The 12772-nt window shown below is 45.3% G+C and overlaps 1 long non-coding RNA gene across 1 annotated transcript; it reads right to left on the reverse strand.

Moving 5' to 3' along the window:
* Positions 1-928: 928 nt before the first annotated feature.
* On the reverse strand, positions 929-6325 carry LOC147363607 (uncharacterized). The gene is made up of 4 exons (XR_015137309.1): positions 5608-6325; positions 5214-5309; positions 3291-3397; positions 929-1953 (listed from the first exon to the last, which is right to left on the reverse strand). It is a non-coding gene; the product is annotated as an uncharacterized LOC147363607 (long non-coding RNA).
* Between the last annotated feature and the right edge of the window lie 6447 nt (positions 6326-12772).

Consider the following 12772-nt stretch of genomic DNA (forward strand, 5'->3'; position numbering starts at 1 on the left):
AAGAGGCAGGTCAGGTGGTCTGGTGTTCCCATCTCTTTCAGAATTTTCCACAGTTTATTGTGATCCACACAGTCAAAGGCTTTGGCGTAGTCAATAAAGCAGAAATAGATGTTTTTCTGGAGCTCTCTTGCTTTTTCCATGATCCAGCGGATGTTGGCAATTTGATCTCTGGTTCCTCTTCCTTTTCTAAAACCAGCTTGAACATCAGGACTATGTATCAGACCTGAATAAACTTCTCTCTCCCTCCTGGGCTTTGCCATTCTTGACGCAAAGCATCTTAGTCACTTAGCACAGAGCCTGGCATTACCTATTTATTGATATTTAGTGAGTGACTAATAGAGACTTGCTCAATAAATGAATGCTGTAGTTGGAGTCATGATCTGCTCTTTCTGAAGTCATTGGGTTTGTGAGCTCCATATCACAATCATCAATGTATGAATTGCTTTGCACATGTTAAGCAGTTTGAGGATATGCAAGAAAATTATGGGCTCTGCCCTACCCTCCTGTTGTCAAGGGAGCCAATTGATTACTGAATACCTATTGTGTGCCAGGCCCCCTACTGAACACTTTGTAAATGTTAATCAATCCTCTCAGTAATCTTATAAAAGAAGTTTAATATAACAGTTATTATCAGTGAGGAAACTGAAGCTCAGAGAGGTTCAGTAACTCACACATGGTCCCACAATAAGTGGTGGAGTCAAGACTTAAATCCTGGGCCATCCTGATCCTAGAGCCTGTTCTCTTTCCACAACACCAAACTGAATTGTAAGGGAGACAAGTCTAGACTTTCAGAAAAGAAGGCAAACATGCATTTCTTTGGCTACCTGTCTGGGTTACCAGCCAACTTTGGGTGCGTAGGCAGGAAGACCTTCTAGCTTGCAGCACTGCTAGGCAGAGGCTCCCAGGTGTCTCTCTCTCTCTCTCTCTCTTTTTTTTTTTTTTTAGTTTTCCAACCAGGGATCAAACATGGGCCCTCAGCAGTGAAAGCATGGTGTCCTAACTACTGGACTGCCAGAGAATTCCCAAGGAAGGACTTTTCTTTTTCTTGGCTCCCAAGTGTACCCTAAATATATCTTTGGCCCCCTGAACCCTGAACAGGCACAGAGATGCTTCCAATGGCCCAGGTTTCCTCTTCCTGGCAACTGCACTTTCAAGATGGTGAGCTCCTTCAGATGCTGGGCAGTGGGATGTATTTGGAAGTTTGAAGGTTCTGAAATGCCTTCCTATCTCACTTGACCATTCCTGTCAGATGGTTCTCCTAAAATGCCTTTAATAATGTTAATATTCTCCTTTAAAAAGGTTGGTGTCTAAATGCAGAATGGTATCCTGGAGAGGATTGTGGAATAGAAAAGAAAATTTTAGTGGAAAAGCTAGTGAAATACGAATTAAGTCTGGAGTTTGAACAATAGTAATGCACCAATGTCAGCTTCTTAGTTTTAACAAATGTACCATACACTATAAGATGTTAGCACTAGGGAGAACTGGGTAAGGGATATATGGAAACTCTCTACGGCATTTCTGAAACTTCTCTGTAAATCCAAAATTATTCCCAAGGAAAAGTTCATTTTTCAAAAATGTTGGTGCTCCTTACAAGATGATGACCAGGTTCCTTAACTGGGATTTTGAGGTCCTCCAACCTCATCTTCTCCTGCCTCTATGAAAGAACTCTCTGTGCCAGCTCAATGGTTTTACTCACTGTCCTCGGAACAAAGCCATGCTCTCCTGGTCCCCATGTTTGCCATAGCCCAACCCTCTGCTGGACTGATGACGGCCGAAGACTCCATCATGGACCTAAACTGCACTGAGGAGCAAGTTGCTGTGAACCTGAGGAAGCCCTAGGGCCCTTCACCTGCAAGGTCTCAGAGCTGTCACAGAAAGTTGTCAGGGACCTGACTCCGGTAGGCATCGTCGACTCCTAGAATCTAGGCCACGGGCGCTTGATATGCCAAGTACCTGCAAGGGAGGGTGGGAAAAACAGTATCTGAGTCTTCATCTTCCCTGCGGCAGGTGGGTTCTACCTTCAACCAAGGTGGGTAAGTCCCCAAACACAGGATGTTCTCAGACAGCAGCCCTTCACAAGGTGGCAGGTGTTTACAGGTGGGTTTTCTAGAGCCAGAGCTTCTCCTGGGGACTATCAGACTCGGGTGACACTTGGGAAACACCAGCTGAGTCTGGCCTGGAGTTTGTACCGTGCTGACTGTGCTCCTATATTTGATATGCTAGGCCAGGGTCAGGGGGACTTCAGCTCCTGAGGGTACCTGGGTTAAGTCTCTGAGAGAATGAAGGGCCCAAATTCATGTCTTTGGGAGCAACAGCGGGAAAGCAACCACCTGCTCTGAGGCAAGAAAGCACTAGGCTTCTGTGAGAAGATCCATTGTTCAGCGTTCTCCCATCATTCCTGCAGCCAGCGGGGGTGGGGGCGGGTGGGGGGGGCGGCGCGGCCAACTTCTCTCACTCATCCCCAACATCCAGCCAGTCATCTGGAGCTAACAACATCCCTCCTAGTATTTCTCATCAGCAAGTACCCTCTTCAGGAAGCCTCAGCTGAACCCCTTGCCCCGCAGCTGGGTCAGGGGTCTGGCATTTTACTCCTGTTGACTGCCTTTTGCATATACCTTATTGTTGCACTTGCCACATAGCATTAAAATGATCTGTTTCCTTGTCTCTTTATAATAAACTCAGAGTGGGTCTTATTCCTCTTTGTCTCTCCAGTGCTTGTCACATAGGTATAAGTAGCTTCATAAATGTTAAACGAATGGAAAGAAGTAGGCTGGGCTTGAGAAGGGCCCCTTGGACTAAGCAATGAAATGTCTCCCACACCCTCATCCCTTTATGCTCCCAGCTACATGCTACAAACTTGCCAGGTCCCAAGCCAGCTCCCAGCTAGGTTCGAGCAGTTTATCCACGTCTGGACTAGATTATGTGACTGGGAGATCCTTAGAGTAAATGGCAGAAACAGAAGATGGGCAGGGAGTCCTTGGATTCTTCTGGCAGCACCCTTGCTCTAGGCGACCCTGGAGCCACTGGAGACCACGAGTACCCCTTGAGGAGGGAACTGCAGGAGAAAGCAGAGGCCCAGGCCCTGACTCAGTAAAACTGCAGCAGCAGCAGCTTTGGATTGCCCTCCTCAGACAAGAAAGAAATGCTAAGTGACTGTCAGTTTGGGACGTTATCACTGCGTACAGCTGTGACTCTGAACTTGTTGCAACATCCTCTCCTGCCTATTTGGAGCCCTGCTGCCAGGCAGTTGTGTCAGATGGTTTGCAGCTGGGGAGCCCAGGGAATGTTACCTGGTATTAGGGACCACTGCAGCCGACAGATGGTTTCTGGGAGAGATGAGGAGAGCAGGTAGGAAGAAACTGTGTCACCTTGGGCAAGTCATGACACCTTAGGCTTCCTGCATTGAAAACAAAGATAATCTTCAAGGTCCTCACAGTCTTAGGCTTAAAATATTTGCCCTGTGAATGAAGAAGTTGCATGGAATGGAAGGAAGGCGTGGGTTCAGGTGTCACGCAAGCCTGGGTTCCAATCTTGGCTGGGCCACAAGGACACAGTGCAACTCAGACACTTTCTTAACCTCTCTGAGCTTCTTTTCTCACCTCTGAAAGTGAGACTCTGCACCTACTTTGCAGAGACGTTCCAAAGATTAGAAATACCCGAGATAAGCTTCTGGGCACTGAGTAGCCACTCAAAAAATGGAGCCAGCATGTCTGTGGGTGGAGAGATGGGGAGAGCTGGAAGGTCCTTCACAGTCTGTTTCTGAGCTGAGCCTCAAAGGGTGAGGTGAGGGGTGTGATGGTAGCAGAACCTCAAAGATGTGTAGGCAGGTGGGCAGCTCAGAGCTAGGAGGGAAGTCACCTGATGCCATGGTGAGGAGTGGATACGATGCGATTCCAAATCTGGGTGAGACAACATGGCCCACCTGTGATGCAGAACAGACGGTAACAAGTGCTACTTCCAGCTCTGGGGGCTTCATGGGTCACGTGGCTTTCCAGCTGGGCATTAAATGATAATAGGATTTTCAGAGCAAAAGTTGTGATGAGAATGACTTTGGGCTAAACACCAATGGCAAAGGCAGGGAGCTAAGAGAGAATCCTGTGTCTAGGGGAGGGGAGGCCGTGAGGCTGGAGGAGGACAGCGGTGGATGACGAACTCTCTAAGGCTTTCAGGAGAGCGCTGCAAGAGGCCAAGACCCGACCAGCCGGCACCGCCCGGGTGCTCGCACCTGCTTCTCCCACCCCTCAGCACGGGCTGCCTCCGCAAGGCCCAAGCCAGGTGGCCGGGGTCTGGAAGGGGGCCCTGGCAAAGGGGCTGGTGCGAGACTCGTGTTCAGAAGGCGAAGGTCTGGGAGAGCAGGCGGGCATTCACTGCAGCTTCCTTCCCGCCTGGCGGCTGGCTGTGTTCCCTGAACTTGACCTCAGATGACCTGTGTATTCCCTTCTTGGAAACAGTTGCATTGCCAGGAGCGATCGAGCTCTGTCTGGCTTTCTTTTTCCTTCAGAGCAGGGACTTCGTCTCAGCGGAGTCTTTCGCTCTTTCGGCAGCACCCAGCTTTCCCTCCACTGCCCTGCCGGCAGGGTGCCTGCTGTTAGCAACCTGCTCTCCTTGCTTCCTGTCCTCCTTCATTGTTCTTAGGATTGATGGCTTTTAGAGTGTGAGATCACTGACGGATAAAGACCAAGGGGGGAGGTGTGAAGTCCCCTCCACCCCCCAGGCCACACAGCTAGTTACCCGCTGAGCAAAACCAACTCAGGAGTTCTGACTCACAGGCGATGCTCTCAGTCCTGGCTCTGAGCTGCTTAATTCTGTACGTCTCAAATTCATTAGTGCGTGGAGGTGTGGACCTCGGCTAATCTGCAAGTCTTCATTTGGATTCATGTCAGTGTCGTGAAATTCTTTTGTGAAAAGAATTTTGGGTATTGTCCTTATTGACAATACCACGTTTGTGTGTTTTGTGGATTGGGTTGGCATGAAAAATAATTCCAAAACTGCCTGGATTTGCCCAGTGTTGCTGATTAGTGTTGTCTTAGGAGACTAAATCCAGTATTAGCCCCAATAAGGGGAAGGAACTGCACCATTTTCTCCTTAGTCAAATGCGTAAGGTATACCCACAGCATACTTATCAAAAGAAAGGGACAGATTTCTAATCAGCATACAAGCTAGAAATTAATCCCAAACAGGCGGCTTTGTTCAAAAACCTTTCTCAGACTTACCTATTGAGTCAGTTTCTGGGTCCCAGTAGAGAACCAGGCTCTATTCACCACTCATAAGACTGTTGACTGCGCCATAGAGGGTGCTGGGAAATAACACTGAAGAGCAAGACAGACACACATTTACAAGTGACGGCTTCACTTAAAAAATAAACTGTCTTCACTCAAACTATTGTTCCTCTTTCTTCAAAAGCTGAATCTCCTTGTTTCCACAGTTGAGTGATCTCCCGTCTCCCAGTCGCTCTCTCTCGTCCACTGAAGTCTAGGCACTACTTGTCTTTCTTTTCAACCCTACTCTTATCATTTTTGTCCAAACAGCTCCCTACCTAACACCTCGGTTTCTCTAATCCACCGACCCCAATACGTTTTAAAAAGTTCTCTATAATGTTTTTCTTACCTTCATTCTCCCCTTGTCTGCCTTTGATCCCTTGATCCATCATTATGAAAAGCAGCTCTGTGTGTGCTCAGTCACTCAGTTGTGTCTGGCTCTGTGATCGTGTGGTATTTTTCAGGCAAGAATACTGAAATGGGTTGCCATTTCCTCCTTCAGGGGATCTTCCTGATCCAGGGATTGAACCCACATCTCCCGAGTCTCTTGCATTGCAGGTGGATTCTTTATCACTGTACCACCTGGGAAACTTATGAAAAGCAACTCTAGTTCTTTTATATTTACTTACCCTGCTGGGTATAACTCCAGACCTTCTCTAGGCCTACAGCCAACTAGCTGAACATGGAAACAGTGCCTTAAATTTATGACAACAACATAATACTCCAGGATACAAGCAGCCAAATCCAGAATGTAACATACTATAAGGAAAATGAGTTGATTTCATTAACAAAAGCTGCTGCTGCTGCTGCTAAGTTGCTTCAGTTGTGTCCAGACTCTGTGCGACCTCATAGACGGCAGCCCACCAGGCTCCTCTGTCCCTGGGATTCTCCAGGCAAGAACACTGGAGTGGGTTGCCATTTCCTTCTCCAATGTGTGAAAGTGAAAAGTGAAAGTGAAGTTGCTCAGTCGTGTCCGACGCTTCATGACCCAATGGACTGCAGCCTACCAAGCTCTTCCGTCCATGGGATTTTCCAGGCAAGAGTACTGGAGTGGGTCACCAGTGAACCTGCAAATTAAAAGAAATTTAAGAGTCATAAAAATAGTCTCACCTAGGCTTGAATACCTTCTTACTTGTCAGGTTTGGTTCTGAACGATATTTCTGGCTGCTTTCTAAAGTTAAACTTTTCTTTAAAGGACGGCGAATGAATTCACTGATTGAAAAATACTCAGAAAATAATGTATCTTAGACAAAACCAGTCTCAAAAGAGGAATTACTAAGACATTTAAGCAATAGCCACATAATCTCCCAAGGAGATGGTTTAGATGTTTTTTTTTTTGAGGTGACAGTCTGAGGTATTTGTGTAAAAGGTCCAGGCACATCTTCATGAGAACAAAATTTTAGCTTCCAGAGGCCAGCCACCTTTCAAAGCAAGATGACCAAATGGTCTGAACCAACTCAGATCTATTGTCTACTGTCCACAGCCCATGAGCCCTCAGGCTAGGACTGCCCCAGGCATCCACATTTGACAACACCTGCCTGTAGGATCTCTGAATCAAATCAAATTACAAGACTGATACAGCTTAGAAGAAAACCTGTCTATTTGCATGAGCTCCCGAGTTGCCAAGGATATTTCATTGATCAAAGATAATTGCTATCATCTGAGTTTTCAGGTTCTCACAAAGAGCATATTCTATATGCTTCCTATTTCACATAGCACTTTCTCATTTATTCCTTCCTTGAAGCCAGACTCCAAATACTGCATTAAATATTCCCATTTTACAGATAGACTAAGATGCAGTTAAATGACTCAGCTAACGCACACAGCTAGAGAGGCTACATGGGTCCTCCTCCACCAGACCACAGTGGCCTAACTCTTGAGGAAACTTGTGATGACTTATGCCAGTGCATCCCAGCCTGGCTGCACATTATACGCCCACCCAAGAGTGACTAGATATTGCCAAGGGCATAAAGCCCAGGACCTGGCTCAGCCCATCCCACGGGAATCTCTGGGAGTAGGGCCCAGGCAACGGCTTCCTTAAGTTCTCTAGGGCAACTCCGGTGTGAAAGTCAAAACCATTCTGTTAATTGTCATTATTTGCATCCTGCTCTCTCAACAACCTGCTTTCAGGCAGGTTCACTTGTCCTTTTACAGAAATAGTTTTCTATCAATATCTCTCAATTATAGGATTAATATCCATTTGTTGTAGAAATTTTAGAAGTATGAAAAACAAAAATCATCCAGAGACCCATTGTTAATATTTTTATGTATTCCTTTCCAATCTTTATGCCCATCCCACGGGAATCTCTGGGAGTAGGGCCCAGGCAACGGCTTCCTTAAGTTCTCTAGGGCAACTCCGGTGTGAAAGTCAAAACCATTCTGTTAATTGTCATTATTTGCATCCTGCTCTCTCAACAACCTGCTTTCAGGCAGGTTCACTTGTCCTTTTACAGAAATAGTTTTCTATCAATATCTCTCAATTATAGGATTAATATCCATTTGTTGTAGAAATTTTAGAAGTATGAAAAACAAAAATCATCCAGAGACCCATTGTTAATATTTTTATGTATTCCTTTCCAATCTTTATGCATATTTACTTACAAATTCTTAATAGTTCAATATATACTGATTATTTTGTTTTGACTTCATATGGTAAATATTTTCCAATGTTCCCAAATATTTTTCAAAACACTATTTTAATATTAAGATATAAAAATTTTTTAAAGATATAGTCCACAATGTTAGTGGTGATTAATATTGGACTAATGCAGGTTCTTCTTCGATTTTTCTTTTTGCTCATTTGTCTATTCTTATTTTTCTATAATTAACTTGTATTTAATTTTAATTTTTAAGTTAATGAAATTATAATAGCTGTATCATGTTATACTGTGTTTATATCTTATGAATTAATCATTCTGTAATGTTGGACATGTAGGTTGTTCCTAATTTTGTTGTTATAACTAAGCCTTCCATGAAGACTCTTGTACCTTGATTTTTGTACCCTACTTTTCTAGAAGTGGGATTATTGAGAGGGTGTAAATATTTTGAAGATTATTGATAAGCATGCTAAATTGTTTCCCAAAGGGCATGTGAGTTTATGATCCCATCAGTGGCATATCTTGGGCATGAAAACTGTTAACAATATTTACAAAATTGAGTACAGTTGACCTTTGAACAACACGGGGTTGGGGGGAGGTTAGGGCACTGGCACTCTGGTAAGAAGTCCAAAATCACAATACAGTGTAGTCAACCCTCTGTATCCTTGGTTCTGCATCCTCGGACTCAACCTACCACAGATGGCGCTATACTATAGTACTGTGTGCGCGCGCGCGTGTGTGTGCGCGCTCAGCTGCTCAGTCGTGTCCAACTCTTTGTGACCCCGTGGACTGTAACCCGCCAGGTCCCTCTATCCATGGGATTTTCTTGGCAAGAATACTGGTGTGGGTTGCTATTTCCTCCTCCAGGGGGGCTTCCTGACCCAGGGATTGAACCTGGGTCTTCTGTATCTCCTGCATTGCAAACAGATTCTTTACTGCTGAACCACTGCTGCTGCTGCTGCTGCTGCTAAGTCGCTTCAGTGTGTCCGACTCTGTGCGACCCCATAGATGGCAGCCCACCAGGCTCCCCCATCCCTGGGATTCTCCAGGCAAGAGCACTGGAGTGGGTTGCCATTTCCTTCTCCAATGCATGAAAGTGAAAAGTGAAAGTGAAGTCGCTCAGTCGGGAAGCCCAAAACTATAGTACTTACTACTGAAAAAAATATAGGTTAAGTGGACCTGCTTCATTCAAACCTCCTGTATTTTCAAGGGTCAAATGTATTTTCATTTTGTGATCTGTCAGTTTGCTATAATTAATGATGCTGGACTTTTTATATCTTTACCGGTCATTTGCATTTCTTCTTTTGTGAGTGTTGCCTTCTCCCCCTCCTTGTGGGTGTCTTTTTTATTATATATCAACACTATAACACTTTTTCTTTTCATTTGTTTTGTAAGTATTTTCCCTGACTTTATAATTTAACTTGGGTTGTTGACATGCAGAAGGATTCACTGATTTTATGCTTAGAAATACTTTTTGATTGCTTGATCAGGTAGATGGTTCTATTTTTCTGCTACAGGTCTCAATGAATAAATGCCTGCTTAAGTAAGAGCAGTTTTTCTGGTTAAGCAGGATTTTATTGGTCTAGACTAAGAAGCAGCCCAGGATTCCTTGGTGGCTCAGACAGTAAAGAATCTGCCTCCAATTCGGGAGACCTGGGTTCGATCCCTGGGTGGGGAAGATCCCCTGGAGAAGAGAATGGCTACCTACTCAATATTCTTGCCTGGAGAATTCCATGGACAGAGGAGCCTGGTGGGCTACAGTTCATGGGGATGACTGGCAACTAAGACTTTCACACAAGAAACAGTCCGTCTCCTATAGGAACCAGACTTGGAAGTATCAAAACTACTTTAATGGTATGCATTCCTTGAACCACCTCACCAACACATGTAAAAAATACATGTTGGTAGTTCCTACTTCGTAGGAAAAAACTTTTAAAAAGCAAACTAAGACTGCCCCACCCCAAAACTAACAAAAGCCCATTTCCACTCTGTATTAAAAAACAGGGTGGGTCTTAGGATAGAAACTGGGCCTCAGGTAGAAGCTTTCTTTCAGGCCAACCCCTATACCTCTACCCTGCCCGCTCCCCTGGTCCCATGCCTTGAGTATAGACTCCAATCCTGGGTAGAGTTGTTCTGGCATGTAGTATGTGGGGTATACATACACTAATAACTTATTTGTTGTTTCTGACTTTTGAATTTAACTGGATGCTCTGTATTTTTATTTGCTAAATCTGGCAACCCTAATCCTGAGGTTGGGGTTGATATTGGAGCCCAACTCCCAGGAGAGCCCACAGAAAACAGTAGATAAACCTGGCATCTCTGGCATACACATGAAGGAATTTACCTGCCTGTGTCCAAAGAGGGCTCTCACAGCCAAGAGGCACCAGAGATGTTCTCCAGAAACCCTACTCATTGACTTTTCTACAGACATCAGCATCTGCTTGTAAATCTGCGCTCTAAGCCAGGCTTCTGGAGTGGGGATGGGGGGAGTGTCCACACTTCCTGTCCTGAATTGTTCTTCCTCCTTTTTCCAGCAGCTCTGAGGCTCCTCTTGGGCGTAGTTCTAGGCAGGCCCTGTTGAGTGCCCATCACTGCCTCGCTCAGGTGCCCTTCACCTGCTGCATATCCCTGTTTGAATGGCCAATCTGTTTGTTCCCTGTGGCTTCTTTTGCCTTAATGTTCACTTTCTCTCTTACAGGCTTTTGAGTCACTATACATAATTTGATTGCTTTCCAAAGGCTGGATATTCAAATTCAAGTTTTATTGTGGTTTGAGACGGCTGAATATCATCAGGTGGATGTAGGTGATGACCTAGTCATGCCACCAGTAGGACAGTCCTAGAGATTGGCAAGAAGACTGAGACATAAGCTGATAACCCCCTGCCTGGTTTAGAAGATACATAGTGCAATGTTGGGAACACAGAAGAGCTCCCCAGGAACGAGGCTAGAGTGACCTGGAATGACTGGATCCGTTAGTGCAGGTGTTTCTAAGAATGCCTCGCCCAGCTTGAGGGACACCTGGGTCCTTTTTCTCTCTAACCTTCTTATTCCTAGTCCTTGCAGACTTCTATTAATAAGGTAGAGCTTCTCAATCTTTAGAGCACCTATGCATCGCAATGGCTGAGTGGGAAGAATGTGGTCTCTGGTTTTTTCTGAGGATTTGTCCCCCTGCATGGCACAGTTTGAATAAATGGGGCTTGACCCTCACCCATAAGAGGATTTGGGGAAGGGGTGTCTCAAGGACAAAAGGAGTTGATATCAAGTTCAGGTCTCAAATGGGACAAGTAGGCCCCTACTCAGCAGGAAGTGGGATGGGAGGAACATACAGAAATAGAAATAGTTAATGAGTCAAACTGGTGGAAGTTGAGCCAATCTTTTAGGGAGGCTCAGCTCCTTCTGTGAAACCTTTGCTCTTCTCTAATTGGATTCTCAGGATCTGTAGTTCAGGAATTTCATGATTTTTATACAACACATATATTCTGTGGCTTCCTCCCCGGTTTGAGGATTCAATGTTGACGTTTAACCAAGAGGTAGATCTAGGAGCTGGGTGCAGCCACTCTCCACTCCTGAACCTCGGCCCCTGTGTGCACTACTTCCAGGTCTCTCTATGGATTAGTCCCACAGGGGCCCCAAAATGGAACATGTCCTAGCTGACCTTATGTAGCAACCTGCTCCTCCTCTGGGCCCCTTGATGCTACTGTCTACCCTGCTACTCTTCCAGAAACTTCCTTGCCACCTTTCCTCCAATCAGTCCCTTCCTGTTATTTGATTCTCTAAATCTCTCCTATACATACTTCTCTTTACCCCACTCCCACTACCCTAAGGGAGACCATTGTTTTTTTGTCACCTGGGATCCTGCAAAGGCCTTCCAGCTCATTTCTCTGCCTCCGTTCCAAGACCCCAGACTGCAGCTGGCACTGGGCAAGATATGGTCCCTGTCCACTGCACTGTGGATGGGACAGACTGACTCATGATGTGATCGGTGGGCTCAATCTTGAAAGATCAAAGGCTTCCTGGAGTGCCACCTGAGTTTAGCCAGGAAGGATGAGGGGGAGTGAATGGCAAGAAGCAGGAAATGCTTCTGCTAAAGCTATGCTGTCTTAGTAGTTTTCTTTATGAGGCAGGCCCTTAATGACACATATACCCTGAATCTCTTCCTTTCCTGGATTCTTTTTCTATTTACACACTAATTTCTACTGAGTCTGCTCCACTGTCACTTACCTCTCCCACCATGCTTCCCTCAACTCAGGTTTCTTTCACCCTAGCCTAAATCTCTGAACATGTGTAGTGGGAGGAATGGCAAACCATTAGAGTGGAAATCTCAAATATATGTCCCTAAGAGGCAGAAACACTCTAGAAATGGGCAGCACTCATTGCATTAACACATACCTCAAAGGCACACACATCTATCTCACACGTACGCACACATGCTTTTCCCCATGTATTAGCTATTAGTGTTATTAACCAAGTATTTCTGCTTCTCCTTCCAGGCACATGAGAGCATTGCACCTATGGCATTCCCCCGCCCCTTGTGACTTGCTTTGGCCAATGAAATCAGAGCAAAAGTGATCTATGTTACTTCCAGGTAAATGCTTTAAAAGTTCACGCTCAATTTGCCCCACCCTCATTTCCTGCCTTCTGAGTTGAGGAGGCAGCATGTCTACTTGCAGCAGCCAGAGTCCCTAAGTGGCTATGGAAAACAGAGCTCCTGTTGATCTCCAGAAGATATATTTCATGATGGAGACATAAAACTGTGTCAGACCAGTGAGACCTGGGGATTGCTTGTTACTCTACCACAACCTAACTGATCCTGATCCTGTTGGGTATTCAGCATCTTGAGTCTCTGAGTCAATCAAAGTTCCCATTCTCCTGCCCAGTTCCCTTAGGTTGGAATATTTTTAGGTTATTTAATCTCTTT

This window comes from Bos grunniens, chromosome 11, assembly GCF_055505025.1.
Source record: "Bos grunniens cultivar Pamir isolate PY7600 chromosome 11, Bosgru_T2T1.0, whole genome shotgun sequence".
Lineage (NCBI taxonomy): Eukaryota > Metazoa > Chordata > Mammalia > Artiodactyla > Bovidae > Bos > Bos grunniens.